This window comes from Cavia porcellus, unplaced genomic scaffold (assembly GCF_034190915.1).
Source record: "Cavia porcellus strain 051 isolate PalLab524CR breed Dunkin Hartley unplaced genomic scaffold, mCavPor4.1 scaffold_19, whole genome shotgun sequence".
Classification (NCBI taxonomy): Eukaryota; Metazoa; Chordata; class Mammalia; order Rodentia; family Caviidae; genus Cavia; species Cavia porcellus.
In genome coordinates, this window is record NW_026947502.1 from 66,238,500 (window position 1) to 66,264,724 (window position 26,225).

Below are 26,225 nucleotides of genomic sequence, written 5' to 3' on the forward strand. Positions count from 1 at the left end.
AGCTCTCTGTTACCAGCGTCCAGAACAGGTCCAGACTGCTAGGGTTTGAGCTCTCGCCTCCTGGGGCATATCTGCAAACTCTTCCACCTGGTCAAGTTCCCTCTCCAGCAGCTCACCCAGGTGGGCTATGAGGTGACCTACTCACAGGACTTGGGGCCCCCACTAAAAGTGTTTAAGCTTACTCCGAGCCCAGGCTAATCATTAGGCCCTAGCGACCTTTGCAGGCTGCTAAACTGTAGACTGCCCATGATGCTATTATATGCCTGTTTCACCATAAACTCAGAAGACTGATTCAGCCCTAAGTCCACGACAGAATCATTTCCCACTTGGAACCTCTTAGCATCAGATTTCTCAGTCTCGGAGAGACCTGTCAGGGCCTGTGCGGTGTGGGAAAACTGCCCAGGCCCAAGAGGGGCGCGGCCTGGGTTTGCAGCGTGGAAATAATTCCTGGATCACTCTGAATTCTTAGGGATTCAAAAGAGGATAAATGCATGACCTGTTCGACGTAAATATGCGGGATACTGATGTAGCCTCCCTTTGCAGAGCCTCTAGCTCCAAGGTCCCCGTCAGGAACGCAGGACAATAAGGGCTGCTGGGAGCCCAGAAAGGCTGCTGACCCAGGCTGGTCCCGCGAGTCCACTGGGGGACGAGGCCGGTGGGTGGCGGGTGGAGCGGAGGGCTCTCCTGCGCGACCCCACGTTACTGCCCGGGGCTCTGACCCGTCTGTCTGCGCGGCGGGAGGCAGGTGCGGAGGTCACGGGCCCGCGCGCCAGGAGGAGCCCTCGGGAGGGGCGCGCCGGGCCGGGCGGTGGGAAAGAGCGCGAGGGGCCGGCGAGGCTGCGGGGGGCGGGGAGGCGGCGCGGGGCGGGGCGGCGGCCGAGCCCCCGGGATCCGCTCGCCGGCGTCGGCCCTGCACTGCGAGCCGCGGCCGCCCGCCCGCAGCAACTTGGGGCCGAAACTTCCTCGGGTCCCGCGCCTGCACGGAGAGCGCGCGGCGGCGCGAGCAGGCGCCCGGGGCCAGGGCTTCCACAGCCCGGCACGCGAGCCCCGCGGACGCCGAGGGCCAGGGCTCCCCGGCTGGGCCCCGCGGCGGCGCCCCAGCACCCCGGACCCGCGCGGGGCGCGCCGCCCACGCCGCCGCCCAGCCCTCGGCCTCGGCCGCGGGGTCCGGCCGGCTGCCGGCGCGCGGAGGGGCGGGGCGGGGTCGGGGCCGCGCGGCTGCGGCCTTGGCCGGCAGCGGCGGAGCGCAGGTAAGCGGCGCGGCGGGGTCCCGGGCGGGGAGGGCGCGAGGGCCGGAACCGCTGGCCGGCGGCGGACAAAGCTGGGCCGCCGGCGCGGGGTCGAGCTGCGGCGGGGCGCGGGCAGGTAGGGTGTTGGCTTCGCGCGCGAGCGGCCAGGCGGCGACCCTGCGGCGGGGGCGGCGGCCGCCCCGAACGCGCGTGGGCCGGGACAGTGTCTGGTCTCCGCCTGCGGCTGTCCGGGGACCGGGATCCCTGTGGCTTCTCGCCCACTTTCCCGGGCTCCGCCGGCCCCGACCGGAGCCCTCCACTGGCGTCTGCGCCCGGCGTCACGGAGCACACTCGAGTGGGGACTGCACAGGGTGGCTTCTGCTCCCGCGGGAAGCCTCAGTTTGCTGCCTGAATTCCTCCCTGAGGCCTCAGCGGGTCTGGCCCGGAGAGGTAGTGGTGCTTTTCGCTTTGCTTGATAATCCCACTGCGCCTGAGAGAAGGGGGAAGCCACCGCTTTCTCCAACGTCTGGGGCGTCTGGGTGGCTGTTTTGCCATGCTGCAGTCTAGGCAGAGTCAATTTTCCCGGATACTTGCACTCTGAAAATCATTGTGAGAGGCAGTTCATTTCGCTTGGAAGATGATTGGTCCTGTTGTGCAGACGGGGGAACTGAGGTGACTTGGGCCCTGGTTTGGTTACCCAGCTGAGTTGAGAGTGGAGGGGGCAGTCTGTGCCATTCACTTTACCACTCCTTTCCCCACCTGGCCACGTTGGCAGCAACCCACAGCGACTGCTACCTGGGGCGGAGTTTCAGCCAGGTACCTGGAAGGAGAAAGACCGGGGTCATGTTACCCATCCCATTGGTGGATGTGTGATGGGACTTCTGTGCTGATCCAGACAGTGCAGGAGCAGGACTCTCTGTCAGCAAGGCAGGGTCGCTACATGCCTGGCCCAGTCCCAGCACTCATGCAGGCCTGTAGAGGAGGCCTAGGGTGCCTCCTCAGGAGCTGGGCTGTACCCCAGCATAGGACAGGAAGAGGGGGCACACCCTCGGGAAGTTTGAGCACCGTTCCTGTATCTTGCCTGTGCATTCACATGGAGCGTTACTTATGGAAGGCAACACTCACATCTCTGGCACAGCCAGGTGGATGCTGGGCCAGAGCCTGTGCCCACACGCCCGTCCAGACTCACGCAGGTCCTGGCAAATACACCGACCTATTAGAAGTGTGGTGCTAAGTAGTGGTTTTCCTTCATTTCAAAATAGTGTCTAGTCTCTGACACAGATAATTTGTAGTTATAAATAGCGAAGAGGAGGAAGTGCAAAGGCCAGTGCTGCAGAGACCTCCTTTGGGCTCAGGGAAGAGTGATGCAGCACGGAGGTCTCCGCGGTACACTTAGGAGCAGGAGCCCAAGGAATAAGGTATAAGCTAAAGCCAGGGTGCTGTACTAACAGCTATATGTAGGGTGACAACTGGCAGGCAGGAGGAGTAAGGGACCTAAACCAACAATAGATGGGTAAATCCCTGAGGGCAGGGACAACACCCGCTGATCCTTCCTTTGTTTCTTTTCTTAAAGACAATAAACAGGGAATGCTTGTCAGGCTAAGGGTGATCTGCCAGCCTGGGAAAGCATGGAAGATCTTACTGGCCTCTTTTCACCCATGGATATCTTGCTTTTCCAGGCTCTGATATTCTGTGTATTTGAGTAGGAATATATGAGTGATGTGTGTGTGTGCATATTTACCCAGGGTGTCTGAAACCAGTTTCTTCTTTAGTGCATTTGGTAATCATAATATCTCCCAGGGTTTTTTTATTGGCTTGCGGCAGTGCTGTTCTGTTTTTTTTTCTATCTCAAAAGCTTGAGTTAAAGGGATAGGATGGGTGTGTGGCTCAGTGGTAAAGTGTGTATTTATCATGCACTGGGTTTAGCAGGCCCTGGGTTCAATTCCTGATATGAAGAACAGTAAAAAGATAATAGCATATTCTCTAAATTGCTGAGTCATATACTGCAAAAAGAAAAGAAAAAAAATCTAGGATCATTCTTTGCCTCTGTATTTAACCCTCCTCTTCTCGTAGCAACTGAAAAGTTGTCTTTCCATGTGAGCGGCTCTGGGCACAGAACCTAGAACCCCACTCTTGTGCATGGTTGGCAAGCGCTCTGCCACTGAGCTACATCCCAGCCCAATTTTTTTCAGGTTTTTGTTCCTGTTCTTGAGAACAGGGAACCAGGCAGGTATGTTTTGATTTTTATTTTCAGAACAGTTCTGCTGGCCTCTGGGTGATCATAGCCACTGTCACCAGGGCAGGGTCATACTCCTGGCCTGGTATTTTATATGGAGTGATAGTCTTTGTCTTCTCTGAAATAGAAACCAGTAAGTCCATGGAAACTTTTGTGTAACTAAAAACTTTTGTATTATTAATTTGGTTTTCCTTGGGTCCTTTTGAAAACTGCTTGTCATTTATCTCATTAATCTTCTAAACAAGTTCTCAGGTCATGTTGTTCTAGCACCACACCTGCACACGATCCTCAGACTTTTAGTTGTGGTGTGGGACTTATTTTTGTGACTCCCTTGTGTCCTTTAAGACTCCCTCAAGAACAGCAGTAGATGCACAGACCCGGTGTAGTGAGAGCAACAGGAGCTCCGTGTAAGGGCATCCTTGGCCGCTTTATACTGGACATCGTCAAAGTCTATTCAGGAGTCCAGAAAAATCCAGCAGAGTGGAGGGAACAGATCACTGTGGTAAAAATGAAAGGCCTGTTCGTTTTTAAACTGAGCCACTTATTAAAATAAAAATAACCCTTTGCCCATCTCTAAGCTGCAGCCTGTGCTTCCCCTAGCAACATGGTAGCAGAGCCCCCAAAATGAATCTACTGTTTAGCTCAGTTCTGGCTGGACTTTTCCCTTAAACAAGAAATACCTGGACACTGCAGGGCAGGTGACTGCTTTGCTCCCTGCCTGCCCTCCCCACCCTTGGGCAGCTCTATTTACCTGGCTAAATTTAAATCTTTTTCCTTTTGGCCCACTGGCTGGCAGTCTGGCCACCAGGCAGGCTGCCGCAGCAGCGTTTCCTGACTTCTTTGCCTCTGTGGTTGCAGTTTGGTCTTTTTGTGCTACATGAATCTTCTTCCAGACTTTCTAAAGTTGGTCTCTCTCCTCCCTGCTTCTCCACCCATGCGGTTTTCTCCCCAGCTCTTTCCTCCTGGGTGGTTTGGAACCTGCCTCAGTACTGGGAGGAAACTCTTTCCCTGGCCATTCCAGATACCCCGCATTGAAGTTTGAGGAAAGCTCTCAGGCTGCCACTGACGGTTCTGGGGGCGGTAATCGTTCCCCAGTCCCCGCTGGCACCAGAGTCCCTTCTGAGTCAGTGTGGCACTGGCAGCACTGCAACCTTTAAAGGGACAGGGAAGTTTTCTCAGAAATGCTTTTTGCACCCTAAACTTTCAAGAACTCAACTGCACATATCCTGATCTTTGCATCACTGTGTCTTTTTTGAGTTTTCTGAGTTTTTAAGAAATTGTATTTATTTATGTATTTTTGGTGCTAGGGGTCGAACTCACGACCTCATGCTTGCCAAGCAGGCACTTGTGCCACTGAGCTAAATCCCTGGCACTCTGTTTTTACTTTTATTTTGGAGTTGGGGCACACATTGTACCTCCTCTTCTCTGGGGTGTCTTTTCTATAAAGTGTGTGTGTGGGTGGGTGGATTGAATTGTCTTAGAGGGCCCCTTTCAGTTCTGGCATCCTGTCTCTTGGAGTGGCTAAAGACCTTGCAGGTTTTGGAAATTCCTGTGCTCTGGCCAGACCTTGTGAAGCCAGAGGTGTGTTCCCACTGGAGGGGAGGACCCAGTGCCTGTTGCCTTCACAATTACTGTTTCATAAAACGCTGGTTCCCAGGCAGGGTTTGTGGTCACACTGGAGACTCACATTGGGCTCCTGACTTTGGGCTTCAGCCTGGTAGGGGCCTCTGTGGTCAGTTGGCATTCTGAGGGCTATGACAAGGCCCTGTCTCCAGCTTCGGGTCACTTAGGGGCTGGTGTCTACTTTCTGGGAGGAGATGCCTGGAGTCCATTCTTAAACAGTTTACAGTGCTCTCTCCTCTATAGCCTCCTTGAGGCTCAGACATACAAACTCTTAAATGGTGATTCTTGTCTGAGTTAATGTAGAAAAGGTCAGAAGTGGATTAAGTCAGATCTGGGAAACCATGGCTGGGCTTGGTTTAGAAAAAGCAGTGGCTCAGAAAGTTCTTAGTCTATAAACTATATCCCTAAAGATCGCTTCCAAGTTGTCTGCAAGTGTTCCGTGTTAGATTGTCCTAACATAGGAACATAGGACATGAAAAAAAATGAAACGTACAAAGTAATGAAGCTTTTCTGACAGGAGCTGGTAGCAATCTTGTTTGCTGGTGAGGCTCACTCTGGCTTCTTGGCTTTGAAGAGGGTACAGTCAGAAGCCACCCAGCAGCCTGTGCTTCTGGGCTCTTTAACTGTGTCGCATTTGTGCTTGAAACATTTCTTGGGCCTGAACCAGTGGATGATGTGGGCGAGAGGCCAGTGTCCCACCAGTTTCTCTTACCCCCCGATGGTAGGAGCTTTCATTGCTGGGAGAAGTTGAAGAGTAGATGAGTCCATGTTATAACCTGAAAGATTATATGCTTCATTCGTATCTGTTGAGAAGTTTCTCCTGGGAAAATTTAAGTAATGAATTATTAAATACTTCCTAGAAATCATGTTTAGAGTTTGAGGCCTGTAATCAAAGTAATGAAGCCTTTAAAGAGACATGTGTGTATGTTTAGAGGTGGAAAGTCAACAGCAGGAGCTGAAGCGTGGCAGGTGCCGGGGGACATTGTGACTTGCACTGATGAGGTAAACTCTCAGTCAGTAGCAAGCAGGGGCCAAGACTGCACAAGAGAGACGAGGCTGAGTCAGTCAGCCTGGATCTGTGTACCGCGCAGGGCAGGCTCCTCACACCTCTGTGCCTCATTTCCTTGCTTGTAAATGGGAAAAACATTCACTTATCTACCTGAGAGGTTGCTGAGGGGTATGTCGTGCATATATACTGTAAAGCCCTCTGCCATCCCCAGAACTTTGCGGGGGAGGCTACTGGGGCTGAAATGTAGCTCAGTGTAGAGCGTTTGCCTAGCATGAGCAGGGCTCTGAGTTCTAGCTCCAGCATCACTGGAAACAGAAGAGAAGGGAAGAGAGGGAAGGGGAGAGGAAACAGGAAGGGAATCCGAGGCAGGGAAAAGAGGATTCCCTGCGGCTAACGTGTGAATGTGTTTTCATCTAAAAGCATTGTAGTTTGTGTATTTAAATCTCACTGAGTCAGGGCCTACCAAATCCCTGGGTGTCAGGCGTGATGCCTTTGTGGGACCTTCCCTTGGTGACCATGCGGCTGGTTAGGAGGGGACCTCCAGGTGACACCAGAACCTGCTGTTTCCCTCCTACAGGCCCTTTTCCAGCTTAGAGCTGAGTGCCACGTCTAGAGACTGGATTGAGTCCTTACTTGTCAGGGCCCAAGGCGACACTCCCAGCCCTCCTGAACTTCCTGCTTCTCTGACAGAATGGCACCCCTTACAGAGCTGTCCGATACTGAGACACTACAAATGAATATTAGCCTTACCCGAGGGTCCTCTTTCTTACAGACTTGTGTATCATTCCTGGTACTACAGGCAGTTTTCACACTGCCTTGATAAAACTCTCTCTCTCTCCTCCCCCTCCCCTGCAATCCCCAGCACAGCCAGCCCTGGCACAGTGGCCTGCTGGGCTCTGTCTGCTGCCTGACTGGCCAGCTGATCCTGCCTTGCTTTCTCGCACCTGTGCTTGGCCTGGCCTCCTTGATGCTGTGTGACCACTCAGGGCCTTTCCATGGCAGTGCACCTGTGGGCCGTCTGCTGGCCCTTGCCTGCCCCAAGAGGCCCCATCCTTGGGAGTAAGCACCCACCCCAGGCACTTTGCTCCTGCCTGAACGTTCTTACCACCATCTCTATTGATCAACATGCTCCTTAAATGTCTGCCCCCTCCCCATATTTGTCTAGTTCTCTACTACTTCCTGGGCGCTTGCGCAGTGTGTGAACAGTGACCAAGGCTGTCAGTAACTATCTACTATCAATATTGACCTTAGGGCAATGAACTCTGTGATTGTAGACCATATTCTTTCCTAGAGTGAGCCCCTTTGCCTAGTCAGTAGGCCATCTCTCATGGTTTTCTGCTGATTACTGAATCACTTATTTAATGCATATTAACTCGGGTATATCCTACGTGCTGGAGATACAGGCACAGCTACATTTTATAGGTCATTTATAGATAAGATGCAGTTCCTGAACTTCAGGAGCTCTGGTTCTGATAGTTTCTACCACATACAGATGGCAGTGGTGCGGTCTTGCAGAACCTGAGGGTCTTTTATTTTCCTCTCTGTATCTGAACACACATCTTGATCCTGCACAGAACCTTGCGAAGGTACCCTGGGATGCCGTATAGAATAGGAAATGCAGACAGGACAGGAAGCCAGAGGAAGCCGTCCAGGTTCAGAAGGTGACCTGTGATTGGAAGCACTAAGCTGCCCTCTTTCTTGGGTTGAATCATCAGTCTGTCTATCTGTGTATGTTGTGGGTGTTCAGTAAATATTTACTGAAGGAACTGAGTAAGTGAGAGGCAGGGCTCTCATCTGTGGAGGGAAGGACTGAGCAGGAGTAGTAGGTGCCCTTGGACTGGTGTTCTGGCCCCTCCTTTCCTTCCCTTCCCAGCCATAGAGCTGGGGCCCACAGCCTTGCATTGTGCCAGTATTTTGTTATAACTGATGAAAGTAAGACATTCCCTGAAAACATTGTTTCTCTTTTATTCTTTTGAATTCTGTCCTAGTTTCATTGAAAACATGAAAGTGATAATTCTTAGAGATAATCGTCGATAATAGTTGCTGTACATTCTTTTCTTCTTTTTTGTTTTTCCTTTGGTACAGGAATTGAACTCAGGACCTTGCTCTCGCCAGGCAGGCACTTACACTGCTGAGCTATATCCCCGGTGCTGCTGTACCTTGTTTTCAGTCTTTTCTACACTTATCTGTACAAGCCACAGTATTTATAGACCCATGTGTGTGTTGTGTTTTGCAGTGCTGGAGGTGGAGCCCGGGGCCTCAGTCAGTCATGCTAGGCAAGTGCATGCCTTGCCCCTGAGCGCCACTTCTGGCCTGTGAATGTCTTTCGTGTGCTGGACCCTACCGGAATGTAACTCCTCTCGGGCAGTGACCGTGACTCGTCTTCTTAGCTTCTGTGCTGTCACAGGATCTGGCATGCACGAGGTTTATGGAGTTACAGGTTAAAGGACTATGTAAGTGTGTGGTTGTTTCTGGCAAGTAGAATCTGGACAGAGCCAGTCCCTGTGACTGTGCCTTTTTGGTTCTTGAGCTACGTGAGGAATGTAATGCCTTTATGACCTCTGTTTCCCTGAGGTTTTTGTTAAAGCCACGCTTCTCAGGCTGGGTGGTGTAGCTCTACAGGCTCAGCAGTTGTTTATGAGAAGGTCTGTCCTGTGCATTCAGGATGCTCACTCAGATCCCTGGCCGCTACCCTCTAGATGCCCAGTTGTTTGCTGTGTCCCCTGTCTCTGGGGAGAGTGTGATGACAGCAGTGTCTCCCCATCTGCTGTCCCTGGTCACCCACAGGGGCATTTCTATTCCTGCTCCTGGATGAATAGTGTTGCTGCCATTTCAACCCGTGGAAACGCATCCTGCCGGCTAGGCAGGTCCCCAGCTACCCTACTGAGTAGGTGTCTGTAGCAGTTTTCTTATTACTGTGTAGTAATAATGGCTGGACCGTTGACTTCACAGGCTTAGTGTAGAGGTGATCTTTAAATGTTTAAATCTGCTGGGTTAGGGGTGTGACTTGGTGGCGAGCACTTGCTTTGCCTTGTGAGGCCCTGGATTCCACTTCAGCACTGAAAAACAAGCCAAGCTCTGTGCTCCTTGTCCTCCATCTGCCGGTGGGAAGGCTCACTCTTTGGGGCCAGATGAACTTGGGTTTGAGCTCGAATCAGCCATTCACAAGCAGATTGACCTTATTATCTTGGCTGCTCTGAGCTCTGGTTTTTTTCCCTTAAACAGGGGGACTAATTTTTTACGTGTAGGTTATTTTGATAATTAGATGTGATCATTTTTGTGAACTAGGGTGATTCCCAACATAGTGGATACTTGGTCAGCATTAGTTTCCATCAAGTTTTCTTGGGGAAAAGTCAATATCAAGAAATTGTCACCAGAGATGCTCAAATATACACTCAAAGTTTGGTGAAAAAGAATGGAGTGTTTTAAATTTGGTTTGTTTTGACAATTGAGGAGACAAATGAGACCTGAAAATTTACTTATATGACACCGACTTTTGTCAAAGAACTGTGGAGAGCCCAGCAACTCCAGCCTCCTGGAATTTCCTGGGAAGACCCAGTCGAGGGCCGGGCTTTCCGTGTTGGCCGTCTGTGCTCCTCTCCGACTAGCAACCCAGCACTCAGCACTGTGCTGCTCAGTAATAACTGACTAGGGAACGAGCTTGAGACCTCTAAGCAGGTTATAATCCAAACTTTTGAAAGCTGATCTTAAATTGCCCTATTTAATCAGTTCTAAAACAGATTTAACATACTAGAGATCAGGACGCACCTTAAAGTCAGTATGATGTCTTCTTTCTTAGTAATACAAAATAATGTGCATTTTAGAATCAGCAGCATCTTATATTTGGAAATGTTCTTGATTGTGGTTTACAAAGATGACCAGATGTCACTTCCTGGGCTCTTCTTGGTAGACCCCAGGAAATGTGGTGCTAATTTTGCCAGCCACAATATTTAAAGAGTTACCTTCATGTTGAACATCTATTGAGTAAGAGTTAAAATCAAGATAAGAAATTCTGGGCAAAGACCAGATGTTTCCAAGACCCTGGATTTTGACGGTCTTGGCTTTCCTGACCACCTGAGAATCAGAAGTCTGGGATTTCTGCCTTAGTATGGATCTCCCTTTCCTGCTTTATAAATGGATTCGCAGTATAACCTTCCATCCCTGTACCTATCTCTCAGGGCTGTTAGGGTCGGTGAGACAGTGTGTTTGAAAGTGGTTTATATTCACTGTAGTGTTACTCCTACCTGTAAAACGTACAGAATGGAAATGTGACACAGAGTTCTTTAAATCCACTAACAAAACACAGTCCCAGGTGACTCAGAGGTGATTCATACCTGGCACTTGTCTTTTTTGTTTATTTCTAGGAGAAAGCCTTTGAAAACTTTGTAGAAGCTTGTCTGGTGAGGTGAAATAGTATCCCAGAGGATCAAAAAGAAGTTACATTCTACAGCCAGAGTGCATCAAACTCATGACCCACGTTTGCCAGGCAGGCGCTTAAGCCACGAGCTAAATCCCTGGCCCCCAAAGTGCAAGTTTTTTCCCCTTCCATTTAATACTTTCTTACATCTCTGCCTTAGCATCGAAAAATATCTTGGGTGAAACATTAATATTAACGTGCGTGTCATATCTTTATCATGAAGAGAAGGCATCATCTCTTATAAGTGCTCAAGAAATACAGTCTCGGGCCAGGGATGTCGCTCAGTGGTGGAGTACATACCTGGCATTCACAAGGCCCCACGTCAGGGCAAAAAGCAGAGGAGAGGAGGAAGAGGAGAAAGACGAGGAGAAAAAGTAGAAGAGGAGGAGGAAGACGAACAGGCCGAGGAAACCGAGTCTTCAGATGTCAGTTCAGTCCTGCCTCCAGAAGCTCACTGACTGGATGACAGTGACAGAGGTCACCCAAGCTCTCTTGACTTGGTTTCTCCATCTGTGAGAATCCTTCAAGGGCTGTTGTGGAGGTTAGAGGAAGTGAATCCTCACGAAAGCACTTACATTAAATGAACACAGAGTCTTACACATAAAAAGCACCCAGGGAATTTTCACTCTAATTATGCCTCTAAACAAGCACCAAAAGTGCTATCATGCAGTTGCCAGGAACTAGTTTTGTTGACATAATCACCAGCTTGTCTGTGATGAAGGCGTAGAATGGGTGTTATTTTCATACTTAAACGTGGGATTAATAAGCTACACAGACATGTCAGTTCAACAGTAACCTGAATAACATTGCATTTTCCACACGCCAACTTTTATCCTGTAGCCAAAGCAATAATTCCAATCAGAATCTTACCAGACAGCCCCTAAACATTTCCTTTCTAGTGAGATTCTGGAAGTGTGCTGTTAACCATTCCATGGTCAGCCATTCCAGGGTAAATTCTGGAGAATCGGATCCCTAGGTTACGGAGGCGGTGTTCTGCTGTCTCTGCTTCAGTGCAGAGCACAGACCTCTAGGAAAAGAGAAAGGAGTTACTTCCACAGTGAGGGCTGGCGTCTGACAGTGTGAAATTCAGTACTAGTTAAGCTGCTTGTACTCTGCCTGTGTCTTACCTCCCCCCACCCTATGTTGCCAGTGGTGAGTGATGAGAAGCTACTCTCTGCTGTTTTGGTAATGCTGAGGCTGGAACCCAGGGCTGCATGCATGCTAGCCGAGGGCTGTACTGCAGAACTACACCCTCAGCCAGCTTTTTCTTTTTAATAAACTGTGTTGAACTGTAACTTATCTGCAATAAAATCCACATATTGTTGATGTGCAGGTTAAAAAATATGGGGCAGGGCTGGGGGTTCAGCTCAGCGGCATAAGCGCCTGCCTGGCAAGGACAAAGTCTTGAGTTCAGTCCCCGGTACCAAAAAAAAAAAAAAAGTGGGCAACAAGGTATTTCTGCTGTTCCAGAAAGTTTCCTTGGCCCCCTTGTCCATACACCACTGCCACACCACCTCAACCAACCACTGATCTGGTTTGCATAATTCTAGATTAGTTTGACCTGTTCTGGAATTTCTCATCTATGAAATTCTCTCTAAATTATGGGTTTATTTTGTTTGTTTGTTTTGATGTTGTCTTCTTTTTCCTGACATAGTATCTGTGAGATTTATCTCTGTTGTTGGCAGGGGTCAGTGGTTCATGCTTTTTTTTTTTTTTGCCACAATTTGTTGATTCATTTTTGATAGATATTTGGATGATCTTAGATTTTGGTTAACAGGACAGTCACTGTCTTTTAGTTGTGATGTTTAGTCTGTTTACATTTAGCACAACTTTTAATATTTTATTTTGAAATTAGTTTAAACTTGCAGAAATGTTGCAGTAAGAGTAGAAATGCTCGCATATGCTTTACCTAGTTTTCCCCATGTTACCATTTTACCTAACTATAGAACAGCTCAGCAGAAAGTTAACGCTGTGAAGCATTGTTAATTCATAGGACTCACTCCTATTTTTAACTCATTTTCACCAATTTTTCCCTTAAATGTCTTTTTCTGGGCCCTCAAATCCCATTCTGAGTCTTATGTTAAATTTAGTTGGCATGTCTTCTTAATCTCTCCCAAAGTGTTACACCTCCTCTGTGTTTCTTTTGTCTTCTTACAGTTTTCTGTTGACAGTGTCAAAATATCTGACAAAGTAAACTTAAATGGAAGAAAGGGTTCATTTTGGCATATGGTTTTAGAGATTTCAGTTCATGATTGGTTAGCCTCATTGCTTTGGGCCTGTAGTGATATAAGATAGCATGGCAGCCAGGAAGCAAGGAGAGGAAGGGAACCTGGGCATGGTGACACACACCTGTAATCCCAGCACTCAGGAGGCTGAGGCAGGAGGATCGATGCAAGTTGGAGGCCAGCCTGGGCTATAAAGTGAGTTAAAGGCCAGCCTGAATCATATAATGCCTCAAAAAAAGACCAAAAAAAAAAAAAAAAAAAGGAAAGATATCCTACTCTCCCCTCCAAGGACACACTCCTGTGACTTAATTTCCTCTCACTAGGCCCCACCTCCTAAAGATTCTCCACTTCCCAGGAGTGCCACAGGCCAAGACTTGGTGATCAAGTCTTTAGTATGTGAACCTTTGGGGGATTTTTTTTTTTTTTTTTGATACTGGAGATTGAACTTACAACCTCACACTTGCTAGGCAGGTGCTTACCCCACTTAGCTAAGTCCCTGGGCCTATTTTGGGGTATATTTAATATCTGAACCATAACAGCTACCCCTAACTCTTGATGAGTACATTTCTTTTTTTTGTGTGTGTGGTTTTCGTTTTTGTGGGTACCAGGGATCGAACTCACGACTGCCTGCTTGCAAAGTAGGCGCTTATGCCGCTGAGCTAAATCGCCAGCCCCTCTTGATGAGTACATTTCTATCATGTGCCTCCCTCAGTTTGTGCTTGTCTGCTGCTTTGCATTGTGTGTTTCTGGCAATGTTAGTTATTTCTGGCAAAGATACCACAGAGTAGTGTGTTCTCTGTGATCATGTCCTGAGACATGATGTCAGTGTGTCTGATTACTGGTGATGTTTTATCATTTAATGTAATTTTTATATGATTGGTTCATATCTGCTGTGTTATGATTTATTTTCCATAACTTTTTCTTTATGATGGTTTTGTTACAACTAGCTGCATGCAGCCTTGGCTTATCATCCTTTACTTTATTTATTTGATGCTTGTTTAGAGGCATAATTAGAGTGAAAACCCTTTAAGGTTTTCCTTGTTCTCGTCTGTCTGTAGGTTCACAGTTGCAGCCAGATGGATACTCATTAACATTTCTTATAGTGCAGGTTTGCTGGTAGCAAATTCTCTGAGTCCACATTTTTCTGAAATGTCTGTATTTCATTATTTCTTTTGAAGTATATCTTGCTTCATATAAAAATTGTTTCTTGTTTTTTTTAAAAGCCAAGCATGGTGGGACATACCTGGAATTCCAGCATGCTGGGAGGCTGAGGCGAGAGGATCACAAATTCAAGCCCAGTTGAGGTTAAATCCTCAGTACTGAAAATAAGTCTTGTTTTTTGGGGTTTTTTTTGTCACTTTCATTTTTATCGGTACCGGGGATTGAACTCACGACCGCCTGCTTGCAGGGCAGGTGCTTATGCCGCTGAACTAAATCCCCAGCCCCGAAAATAAGTTTTTTAAAGACCCTATTTTTATCAAATGGTTTGAACATATTTTCCTTCACTTATTTAAATATAATTGCAATAGCTGCCTTAAAAGCCTTTCCAATTTCGTTTGTTCATTATCTAGATCTTGTCAAATTTAATTTTTCAGACTATTGTTTCTCAACATTTATTTGTTTGCTGTTTTGTTTTTGTCTGGTGATTTTTTTGAATGACTATTAGGCATTGTGATCGTCTGTTGTGAAAACTCTGGGTTTTGTTTTCATTTTTGGGAATGTGTTGATATTTATCTTGGCAGACAGTTCAGCTCCTGGCTAAAAACTTTGTGTCACAGCTGGGAACTTAGCTCAGTGCTGCAGCGCCTGCCTGGTTAGTGCGAAGTCCTGAGTTCAATTCCCAGTACCTGCCAAAAAAGTAAATCAACAATAAAATTTAAAAAACACTTTGTGTCAGTGTAGGCTTGGTTTGAGGCTTTGCTAGTGGGTGTCTATAGAAAGCACAAACTACCATACTGGGACTAAGCTTCTGTTTTGCCTCTTTTGAGGTTAAGTTTAGTACTTCCTTTCTTTTTATGGCCAAATAATAGTCTGGTGAAAGTCACGTTTTATTTTACCTTTCCATAAGTCGTAGACATTATGGTTGTTTTTTGTTTTTTTTTTTTGTCTTTTTGAGACAGGGTCTCGCTGTGCAGTTCAGGCTGGCCTCGAACTCACTTTGTAGCCCAGGCTGGTCTCGAACTCGAAATGATCCTCCCACCTCAGCCTCCCGAGTGCTGGGATTACAGGCATGAGCCACCACACCTGGCTATTATGGTTGTTTTTATTTTCTTGCTATCATCAGTCATGTTGCTGTCCACATTTATGTTTATGTTTTTATGTGGAAATACATTTCCGTGTCTCTTGAGAAGATACCTAGGAATGAAATTGTTGGGTCGCACAGGAACTGTATTTAACCTTTTCAGCAAAAAGCAGACTTTTCCGAGTGACTGTGTCATTTTGCCATCCCACCAGCAGTGTGTGAAGGGGGTGTGCATGTCCACATCTTCGTTGGCACTTGTGATGGTCTTTATTATTTTTTCCATCGTGGTCATCCAAGTGGGCATGGCCGTGGACTGAATTGCTCTCTCCCTGCTCCAGTACGGACGGACATATGTTGTCCACTGAGAGTTATGTGTCAAAAGCTCCGTCTTCAGGCTGGTGCTAGTGGGAGGTGCTGTGGACTTTAGGGTTGGCTCTTTGAGGTGTGCCTGCAGAGGGCGTCTTGGGGCCTGTCCTGTCCTTTCTGTCCCTGCTTTCCTTATGAAGTGAATGTCTTGCTCCCTCCTGCACTCCTCCTGCTGATGGGCTGCCCTTGCAGAGGCTCAGCAGCAATGAGGCCACCTGATTTTGAACTGGAACCTTCAGAACGATTAGCTAAACAAACCTTTCCCCTTCCTAAGTTGCTTCAGATTTTATTATGGTAATGTCAAGCTACCTAATAATCTCTAAAGCTATATAGTGCAGTCCTAACTCCTGTGTAATATTTGGAGCTGGGGTTTTGGGAAGTTTTTAGGGTTACGGGAGGTCATCCGAGTGAGGCCCTGCTCTGGTTTCAATGTGTCACTCAGGATTTATGTGTTGGATACTTGGTTCTTCATGTGGTAATTCTGGGAAGTGGTAAAACCTTAAGAAGTGGTGCCCTGTGCAAGGTATTTGGGTCACTGGGGGTTCTGTCATGAGAAGAAACTGATGGAGTTTTTACGGGACCCCAATCTCTTCCTCTTAGACTTGGGTCACCACGATGCTGTCTGCTATGATGTGACAGCCAAGGGTTTCCCACCAGAGGCCAAACTGTTGGCGCAACTGATCTTGGACTTTAAGCTGACAAAACTATGAACTAAATAAACCTCTTTTCTTTATACACTACTTTATACAAGTATCTTGTTATAGTGATGGAAATTGGACTAATTTAGACACTCATAGTGGGTTAATACCTAACAAGCAGAGACACCAAAGGGCTTGCTGTATTTCTCTCTTCTCCGTGAGAACACGGTGGGTAGGTGGTCCCTGCAACGTAAGACAGTTACCCTCATCCTCACTCACCATACTCACCTTCTGATCTCAGGCTGCTGGTTTGTAGAATCCTGAGAAACTAGTATTTTGTTATGGCAGCCTGAGCAGGTGTTAAGTGGTATTTCATCTTGGCTTCAGTTTGCATTTCCCCGGTGGTTAATGAGGGTTGGGAATGTAACTCCATGAAGAGCACTTACCTAGGTTGCACGATATCCTGTGTGCAAACCCCAGCGCCACACACACAGACACCCACACACACACCCAGACATCCAAACACACACCCAGAATCCTAATGGTTAATATGTTGTGCAACTTTTTTTTTTTTGGTTACCAGGGATCGAACTTTTTGGTACCAGGGATGGAGCAGGCAACTTTCAAATGTCTATTACTTGTATGTCTTTGAAGAAATGCTGACTTGGATATTTTGCCCATTTTTAAAAATTGAGTTGTGTTTTTATTGTAGAGATGCAAGAGGTGTTAGTTTTTTGTAGTTTATCAGATACATGATTTTCCAAAATTTTCTTCTGTTTCATGGATTACTTGCCTTTGGTTCATTGTGCCAGTAAAAATGAAAGCATGAAACATTAAGTAGCTAACATGCGCGGGCCCTGAGTACAATCCGTGTTACTGCAAAAGGAAAGGAAAACAGTAAAATCTCTTGGACATCTTGAATTAGTTTTTGATAAAGGAAGTAAACTGAACATATTCAGGAAATGTTACCAGTCATCATAATTGACCAAATGTATATCTTCATACATTTGTAGTATTTAATGTTGTTTTCTCACATAAAAGTATTGTAAGTCATTGCTCACTGATGTCATTGGGGTTTCGATGGCCCAAAACCCTGAGACTTCTCTTTGGGACGCGTGGCCTGTATACCCGTGCCCCACCTGACAGGCGGCATTTACACTGCACAGTAGGGTGAGCTGATGCCCACACTGTGTTTCTACAATGTTAGAAACTTTGAGGGTGGAGAGTAAGGTGTGTTCTCCAGGAATACAGGTGAACTTTTTGGAATGGAAACATTATACGTGGTGATGATTTTTCTCTCCTTTCTCCCAGAATACTACCTGGCATGTTTTTTTCCCCTCCCTATTACTAAGGATGGAACCCAGCACCTCACAGATGCTAGGCAAGCGCCCTACCACTATGCTCACCCCTAACCTTTGGTGTATGTCTATTGAATAAATGTGAATTGAAGTGAATATAGTTTTGTATTTCTTAAGATCTTAAAATAATTGGAAGTTGTCAGAGATGACGTCGAAGTGAATGTTACTGTGGCGTTGGGTCTCTGAAGGACATTTCCAGGAGCATCCTGTCTTGGTTACATGTTTGTCACGGTTGAGCCCAGTCTCCTGAGCCAAGCTATTCTTCCCACAGTAGCGATCTTGTTCCAAAGCCAGGTGGTGGTGTGGTAATGCCTTGCCTCTGGGCGTGCCTCCAGCAAATCCTCTCACTCTGCCGTTGGCCCTTCCCTGTGGTAGTAAAAATGCTTTGAGGTGCTCGAATGAAAGAGGAAATAGACGAGCCCCGACTTGAGGAGATTTGAATTGAGAACTAGCTGTGTGACCTGAAGCTAATACTGGCCTTTCACGAGTAATAGTTTCTTCAGGTATTTATGTGTGTGCTACTATTTCCTTGAGGTATTGTGAGAATCAAATGACACATCTGAGAGTGGGATGTGTCAGGGACACCAGCAAGTTCAAGTTCTCCAAATGTGACATGTTGCAGGAGGTGCTTGGGGTAACTCTCTGTCTTTATGTTGCCCTCCAGAGCTGACTGCAATATTGCAAATCAGAGGATTCAAGAAGGCTGAGTGGCCCAGTCATGACTTGCGCGTGCCCACATCAGAATGGGAACGAGAGCCCTGTAAGCCTGGTAGAAGGAATGGGGAACGTTTCACTTTGGGGCTTTGCAAAGGATCCTAAACTGATGGGCTCTCTGGCCCCAGGTTGCTTCCGTACAGTCCTGTTTACTGAGTTTTCTGTCTCACATGATTTTCACTGGATGGTTTCTGTGGTCTCAGGAGATCTATGAATCCTATGTTCTTAATTTTCTGTCATTTCAGAACTGCAGGGGCTTGTCAGCGTTTCAGCATGGCAGATTTGGTTAATCCTTACGGGGTTGCTCCTTAGCTGTCTCCCTGCGGACACATTTTCTGTCCGTTATTCCATAAGAGACACACACACAATCCTCAGGTTCAGGATTTAGGAGGGTACACGAGGTGAAATGAATTAAATGAATTCCTGTGGGGAGCTGTTTTCCCTCCAACATACTCTGCACTTTCTTCAGAGGAGAAATAAAAGCCCTTTTTAGGACAGATAACTTGGGCGATGCAGCTCACACCCATGCCATAAGCTAAGTGTAGACAATGGAGCTTTTACTATGTTTGGTTGTTAAAAGTAGAAATGAAACTGGGTGTCCTGAAATGGAGCTGGGGCGACCCAACAATGTGCTGCCTTGTAAGAGCCCTGCCATCAAGGTGTGTGTGTAGTGTAGTGATGATGGAAACTTTTTGTTTCCATAAACCAAAATGAATTCACCCAGTGCATTCCTGGAGACCCTGAGGGGCCACCCCAGAGAGTCCGTCAGCTATTCGCCATTGGCTCTGTGCCTTTGCCCTGGGGTATAGGTGGTTTTAGCACTGTGGGCAGTCTTGTGAGGACGGCTGTAGGACAGAGATGTTCAAGTTAGGGTGGGTGAGAGCCCGTCCTTGGAGGGTGAGAGCCCGTCCTTGGTGGGTGAGAGCCCGTCCTTGGTGGGTGAGAGCCCGTCCTTGGAGGGTGAGAGCCCGTCCTTGGAGGGTGAGAGCCCGTCCTTGGTGGGTGAGAGCCCGTCCTTGGGTGGAGTTCCTTTTAGCCTCCAGAGCTGACTGAGGCATTGAAGGTGGGAGGGAAGCTGAGGAAGCTTGACAGACCAGTAAGATGGCTGCACAGCAGATGCCGGGCGTCTCGTCATGTGAGTAAACCTGGGAGGGACCGCAGCCTTGGGACCAGTCAGTGGAGAGTGCTTGCCGCACTCACGCTGGTAACTAGGCTGGGGCTGGATTGAAGGGAACCTGGAGGGACTCATTCCTGGACACATGGAAGCCGATGCAGCTACTGCATCCACGGAGTCGCAAATGTGGTAGTGAACTTCTTTGAAGAAGTTTGGCAACGAAAGCGAATTTGGGTGAAAACTTCAGGGCTACCCTGAAGAGTCAAAGGAAAACTTGACGTGGGTTAGAAAGGGGCAGAGCAAGGTCACAGAGCCTCAGCAGGGGGAGGGCAGGCGGAGGCGGGTAACCAGAGCGCTGTGGCACCCTGTGGCACGTGTGCTGTGCGGGCTGGGTTTTTTCAGGATGCTCTAACAGCTTCGCCGTTGCTCCCCCGTAGTGTCCCCCTGGGTGGTGGATTACAGGCAACCAGCGCTGACTGCTCATGTCAAGGTGTTCGGAGCCCCTTTTGCTTCTTGCTTGCCAACCCCAGTGGGCCGTCTCTCCCGCCTTTCCTCTCGTCTTGACGTTGTGCAGTGCTTGCTTTTTCTCTTTTAAATTTTATTTTTATTCACGTGCATTAGCTGTACACATCGTGATTTTCCATACACTTTACAGTGTGTGCTGTTCAAGTCCAACCTCCGTAATCTACTCTCCCCCCCTCAATATCCTTTACAACCTCTGGTCATCCCTCTTTTATGTTCAGGTTGACTTGTTTTAGCTTCCACATGTGAGAGAGGATATATGGTACTTGTCTCTCTCTGTGTCTGTGTTTGGGCTTTCTTTCTAGACCCTCCTTACCTTTTTGCAGTCCGTCCCTGAAGTTCCTTCTCCAGGCTCCTGTGGAACCTGAGAAAATGGGTTTCTGTGCTCATCTCCTTATGGCTTTCCAAAGCCCTATTTCAACTTTGCTTGGTGCCCAGGGAATTTTGATGATTTTCTCAGTTTACAAATTTACTAGATCCTTCTTCTTCTTCTGAATGTGGTTTTCTTAGCATTTCCTGTCAGCCGATTTGGTGGGGCCAGGATGTTTCTTTTTCCTGCTTATGGGTTATTTCCATCCTTACTTTTGTGTGCTGCTGAGCCTTCCTCATGATCATTGTGCACTTTCTTAGTGTCAGGCCCCGAGGCGGGGTCCATTATCTTCTTGGGATAGGTTAGTAGAGTTAATATCTTGGATCCTGAATGTTTCTTTTGCAAACAATTGGTTCTCAAATGAAAATACCTGACAGAACTTCACTTCTGTTCCCAAACTCCACCTTGGATGACAAACACAACCGTGGCCCTCTTCCCCACACAAACACAGCCAGCTTCCCCAAAATTCTAGAACAAATGAAGTTCGTGAATCACGCTACCACTGCGTATGTACACTCAAGTACATGTTCATTATTAACTCCAAGCTGATGACTTTGTCTCTATCCGCGAATGGATTTTAGTGGCTAAAAGGTAACAAGTGTTTGGTGGAAAAAGGGATTATGTGTTCAAAAGGTTAAGAGAAATACCTGTTTCAGCCAGATTAAACACATATTGTTATAAACCCCAGAACTTTAAAGAGTTTGTAAGGCAGTGTGACTCCCTCTGGAGGGGAGAGCTTCCCATATTTATTTGACTTTGGAACTCTTCTGTGAGAACAAATTGCTGGTCTAATTCACTGCTGTGCTTAGCAGATGAGCAAACCCACCAGTGCTGAGAATCTGACCCCTAGGTCATTCATCCTAATCAGGCCCCAGTGGCCGCATCGTGGCCTTCACAGGAGCTGTGGAGCTGATGCTCCTGAAATTATGCTTAAGAAACTTCAGCAATGTGCAAGCCACGGCTTCAGCTCTGCTGTGAACCAGGGCCCATGGAAAGTGTTCTGAACTTTCCCACTGAAAAACAGCTGGATACACAGTCAAGTGAAGTCGCAGCTAGCTTAAGTCCCCTTTACTAGGAGCCATGAATAGCACAAGAGCGGGCTGATCTGGTGCTCCTGGGTGAGGTGCTCCGAGCCACTCCTGAGCTGGCCATTTCCGCTGTCTCTGGCAGACGAACTGGGCATCCAGCCTTGCAGAACCGCATGCTGTTTTCCAAGCGGAAAGCCTGAAGTGGCACACTTGTGGGCCTTTGCACGTGGCCTGCCACTGTTTGCAGTGTCCTGCACCTGTGAGCCTGTGGCACCACCTCTACCACAGGATCACTTCTCACGTCTCCTGGCAGCTTTGTTTGTGCTCTTTTTGCACATGAAAATTTTCCTAGAAGACTGTACATCCCTTTAACTGTTTTAGTTTGTCCCCCTCACCAGGCTTGGGCTTTTTAGGTTGAGCACAGTCTGGGTGAGTTTGCTGACGTGAGGACGCCCTCTTAGTGAGGCTGACTTGTCCAGGGCAGTAGGAAAGGAGTCCATAGAAGCCTCTTAGGACAGATTGCATTTGAGAAAGAGATGGGTGGAAGCATTAGACACAAGCCAGAGAGGAAAAACTCTTCCAGGTATAAAGGACAGGGAAGGGAGAACAGAGATATGACCAGAACAAGGATGTGACAGGGGAAACAGCCACCAAAAGGCAGGGGATTTAGTATCTTGGGCAGAACAGGCAGTGAGGAGGGGCAGGAGGTGGAAGAGAGGCTGGAGGGGAGGTTGGCAGACCTGGAGCAAGGGCCTCGTGAGACCAGAGGTACAGTGCCCCCCTGGTGTCCAGCTGCCCACAGTGGTCAGACCAGGCCTTCACCCAGTTGTCTGTGCAGTGACCAGATCAGGCCCTGGCCAGCTCTCAAATGTTTAAGTACCTGAGCCATGGCAGGGAGGCTGTACTTCTGGCGAGTGGCCCTGATCATCCGAAAGCCTGGAATGTTACGGAGGCTGTGGTGATAGAGAAGAGTTGGGTTGTAGCTCTGACTTCTCTGCGGAGAAACTGAGTTTCTGGGAAAGCCATCCACCCTGTCTAGGTCACACGTCACCATCTGTAACCCAGGAAGTCTGAGAAACTTCCAGACAAGGGATAGAACCCTGAAAATGAATTAAGGAAGTTTCCAACTAAAAACATTCTCTCTAAAGCCACTCTCTGTAGGTAATCAAGTGCTGGTTCTTCTCATTGCTCTTGGTATTTTTAAAATGTGTGCAAATGAACACATAACAAAGTAAAATCATGAGTTGTTTTTAAAGATGTAAGTACCAATTAGTATTATAATGCTAATTTATTGTAATAAAAACTTTAAAATATGTAGTATGCATAAAATAGTAAACAGCTGGTCTCTTTCTTTGAATTTGACAGAGTTTCACTTCTCCATACTTTGTGTATTAGAGTGAAATTTAAAACATCAGCTGTTATGACAGATATTAATAGTTAATACTATTCAAATTACATTATAAGGCTAGAGGTGTAACTCAGCGGCAGAGTCCTTGCCTGACACGTGTTGAGGCTCTGGGTTCTGTCCCCACCTCTGAGATGAAAGAGAGAGAGAGATAGAGACGGAGACAGAAGAGAGACTAGAGAAAAGAAAGAGATTGATTTCCACCTTGCAGTCTGAGATTGGTCTCTTGTGTGGCAGTGGCTACTTGGGAAAGGTCCCTTTTTTTCTCTCCCTGGTAAGGGACATCAGTTCCTTACTTCCCAGATCATTGTATCAGTTTCATCATTAATACCTAAACATGCAGGGTAAAATTCTGTTACAAACAAGGTCATTGTCAATAAAAGACCAGACACGCCTTGATGCTTAGATGGTACCATCAAACTAGATAGAACCTAGACTTCATTCCTTTCAACGTAGCTTTGTACTTAATAGCATAAAAACTCAGCTGTTGACTGAGCTCAGACATTTTATGGAACTCATGAAACAAGGTCTTTAAATTTCTACAATTAGCCGATAGGTTCACAGGCATTTTTAAAATTACAGCCGGATACATATGCATCATGAAATTTTCCATTTTAACCATTGTTAGGTTCACGTTACTGTGCAGCCGTCACCACTGTCTAGCTCCAGAACTTTTTCATCTTCCCCAGCCGAAATTCTCTTCTGCATTAACACTGTTGTTTAAATAATTAACATTAAACAGTAATTCCCTGTTCCTGCCTGTGTCCCAGCCCTTGGAAACCATCATTCAACTTTCTGTCTCTATTATAGGTACCTCTTATAAGTGGAATCTGTTTCCTGCAGCTCACTTCTTTCTTTTTTATTTTTATTTTTTACATTTTTTTTTTCTTTTTTCTTTTTACTGGTACCGGGGATCGAACTCACGACCGCCTGCTTGCAAGGCAGGCTGCTAATGCCGCTGAGCTAAATCCCCAGCCCCGGCTCACTTCTTTCACTTAGCTGTATTTATTGGTATTTGTATATATGGTACTAAGGATCGAACCCAGGGTTGATCTGCCACTGGGCTACATCACCCACCCTTTTTATTTTTATCATGAGGCAGGATCTCACTAAACTGCATAGGTAGTTCTCAGTTGTAATTCTGCTGCCTCAGCTTCCCCAGTAGCTGAGATTACAGGCATGCATCGCTATGTCTGGCTAGCTTAATGTCTTAAAGTTCATGTATGTTGTAGCGTGTATCAAAATTTCTTTCCTTTTAAGGTTGAATAATATTCCATTGTATGTATCTATGACATTTTGTTTTCCAGTTTTCACTATTGTTTTTATTTTTATTTAGATTTTTATTTTTTGTTTTCAGATAATTTAATATGTATGGAATCTCATGTGATGTGTATATACTATAGAATCATTCTCTGAAGTTAATTAACATATCTATCCCCTCACAAGCTTTGTTTGCAGTGAGTGCATTTAAAAATCTTATCTTTTTGTAATTCTAAAATACATTAGAAGTAAATATTAACTGTAGGCACTATGTACAATAGATCTTAAAAATATATTCCTCCAGTCTTACTGAAGTGTTGTATCAACTGAGCAGTGTCTCCGTGCCTCACCCACCCCCAGCTCTAGTAACCAGCACTCTCCTTTCTATTTCTGTAAATCCCACATGTGAGTGAGATCTTGCAGTATTTGTCTCTCTGTCCCTATCTTGTTTCACTTAGCCTCGGGTCCTCTAGGTTTGCCCATGCCGTCACAGATGACAGATTCGTATTCCCTTCTTTACACTGGGGATTTGTATCCCCATTACTTTACATATCATTTCCTAGGGCTGCAGCAACTAAATGCTGCAAACTGGTGGCTTCAGCTGAAAAGAAATTTGTCGTCTGTCGGGCTGGTAGTCGCCAAGATGGCGGCAGAGTTGGTACCGTATCCACTGATGTTAGAGCCCTGGTGGTCCAGTCCTCTCTGAACGTGACTGCTTTCAGCACACAAGCTCTTGGGGGACATTTTAGTTACCAACCATAACAACTTCGCCACTGTTTAGGTGCTATAGCCAAGTTAGCCAAGCTGCCAGCCAGGAGGATGTGTGTATTTTGCCTTCCTCGGGTCAGAGCAGTGCTGAATAGTGACAGGCATTCCCTGTTTGAGTGACTGATGGGCATTCTCTGTTTGAATGACTGATGAATGACGGAGTCTCAGTCCTGCAGATTCATGCCCATCATCCCAGTCAAGCAGTTTTCCCTTGGCCCAGATGACTGGCTTCTGACCTCCGTGATGTTCCCTTTCTCCTCCTGTGGGTTCAGATCCCACCTGTCTAGCATAGTCCACCTCCTCCGTCCTGCCTCCTTCTGAAGGTGTTGGCCTTCTCCTAACTCTCATGACCCTGCTGGGGCCTTTCTGGTAGCATTTTTACTAACTTAAAAAAAAATTATTTTTTAGCATGGTGAGACTGTCTCAAAAAATAAAAATAAATGAATAAATATTTTTATTAGTATGTGTTTGCAGTACATAATGATTACATTTCCTGTGGGAAATAAGTACATGTACAGAACACATTTGTTTCTTAATTCTTTTGTGGAAATACCTAGAAGGGAAATAGGGTTGAATGAGTTTCTATTTGGAGGCATCTCCACACTGATTTCCACAGTGGATGTTATGGTTTGTGTCTCTGTGCGGTACCCCCCTCCCCAATCTCATGTGGTTATGGAGGTGCAAGCTTTTCAGAGGTGTCTGAATCTAGAGTTTGTCATTGGCTCGCGGTCCAATGCTGGGATAAGGTGTGAGTGCTGCACCCACCCCAGGGTGGGCAGCCTGCACACAGCATAGTGATAGAAAGATGCTTGCTTCCCTTCTCTCTTCTGGCTTTTTTGTATCTTCCACCTCCATAAACGGTTGCCCCTCTGTCACTCCACCCTGCCGCCTTACAGCCATCCAGCTTTGGGCTGAAACCTACACACTGTGAGTTAAATAAACTTTTCCTCCTTTAACTTTGGGTATTGAGTATTTTGTCTCAGCAATGAGAAAAGTAAGTAAGACAGTGGTTGTACTGGTTTACATTCCCATCAACAATGTAGAAGGATCCTTTTACCCCACAGCCTCACCGACATTTGTTATTTGACTTCTTAATTTAGCTCTTTGTTACAATAATTTGTCATCATAGAATTTTTTTTGTTAAAAAAAATTACAGATGGCCTGAGACCAAGATACCTATGTTTGATCACTTGAGAACATTTAAAAAATCATGACAGATCTCAGAGCCCAACATTTAAGAGATTTTCTGAGTGAATTCAGAGGGGGACCTTGAAACCTACTTTTTTGGTATTAAGGTTTGAAACTTGGGTTTTTGCACCCATCTAGATCTCCAGCCCTTTTTTATTTTGAGACAGGGTCTCACCAAATCAAAAGTTGCCTATGCCTGGCTCAAATTTGTGATCCTCCTGCCTCAGCCTCCCACAATGATAAGAGTAAACACCTGCGCTGTCATTTCCAACCTGGGATCTACTTTTTTTTTTTTTTTTGGTACTGGAAATCTAACTCAGTACCTTGCACTTGCCAGGCAGGCACTTGTGCTGCTGAGCTATATCCCTGGCCCCTGGCATCTACTTTGAAAATATCCTCCATGCAGTTTCAAATATACAGCCAAATTTGGGAGCCACTGATCCCATTCCAGTCCCTTGTTGCACTTGTGGTGAAATTGAGATCCAAAATTGTTAGATGATTTCCCCAAGATCA

At 46.7% G+C, this 26,225-nt stretch overlaps 1 protein-coding gene across 2 annotated transcripts in view; it reads left to right on the forward strand.

Annotated features, from left to right (window-relative positions):
- Window positions 1–890: 890 nt before the first annotated feature.
- Wnt5b (Wnt family member 5B) overlaps window positions 891–26,225 on the forward strand; it is a 120,283-nt gene continuing 94,948 nt past the window's right edge. The window contains exon 1 of one of the 2 annotated variants that reach the window (XM_063231321.1): window positions 891–1,250. The gene's annotated coding sequence lies outside the window, so the exon portion shown is untranslated. Of the gene's footprint in view, window positions 1,251–1,295; window positions 1,366–26,225 lie in introns of those variants that run through there. The other variant, XM_063231322.1, reaches the window with a different exon arrangement.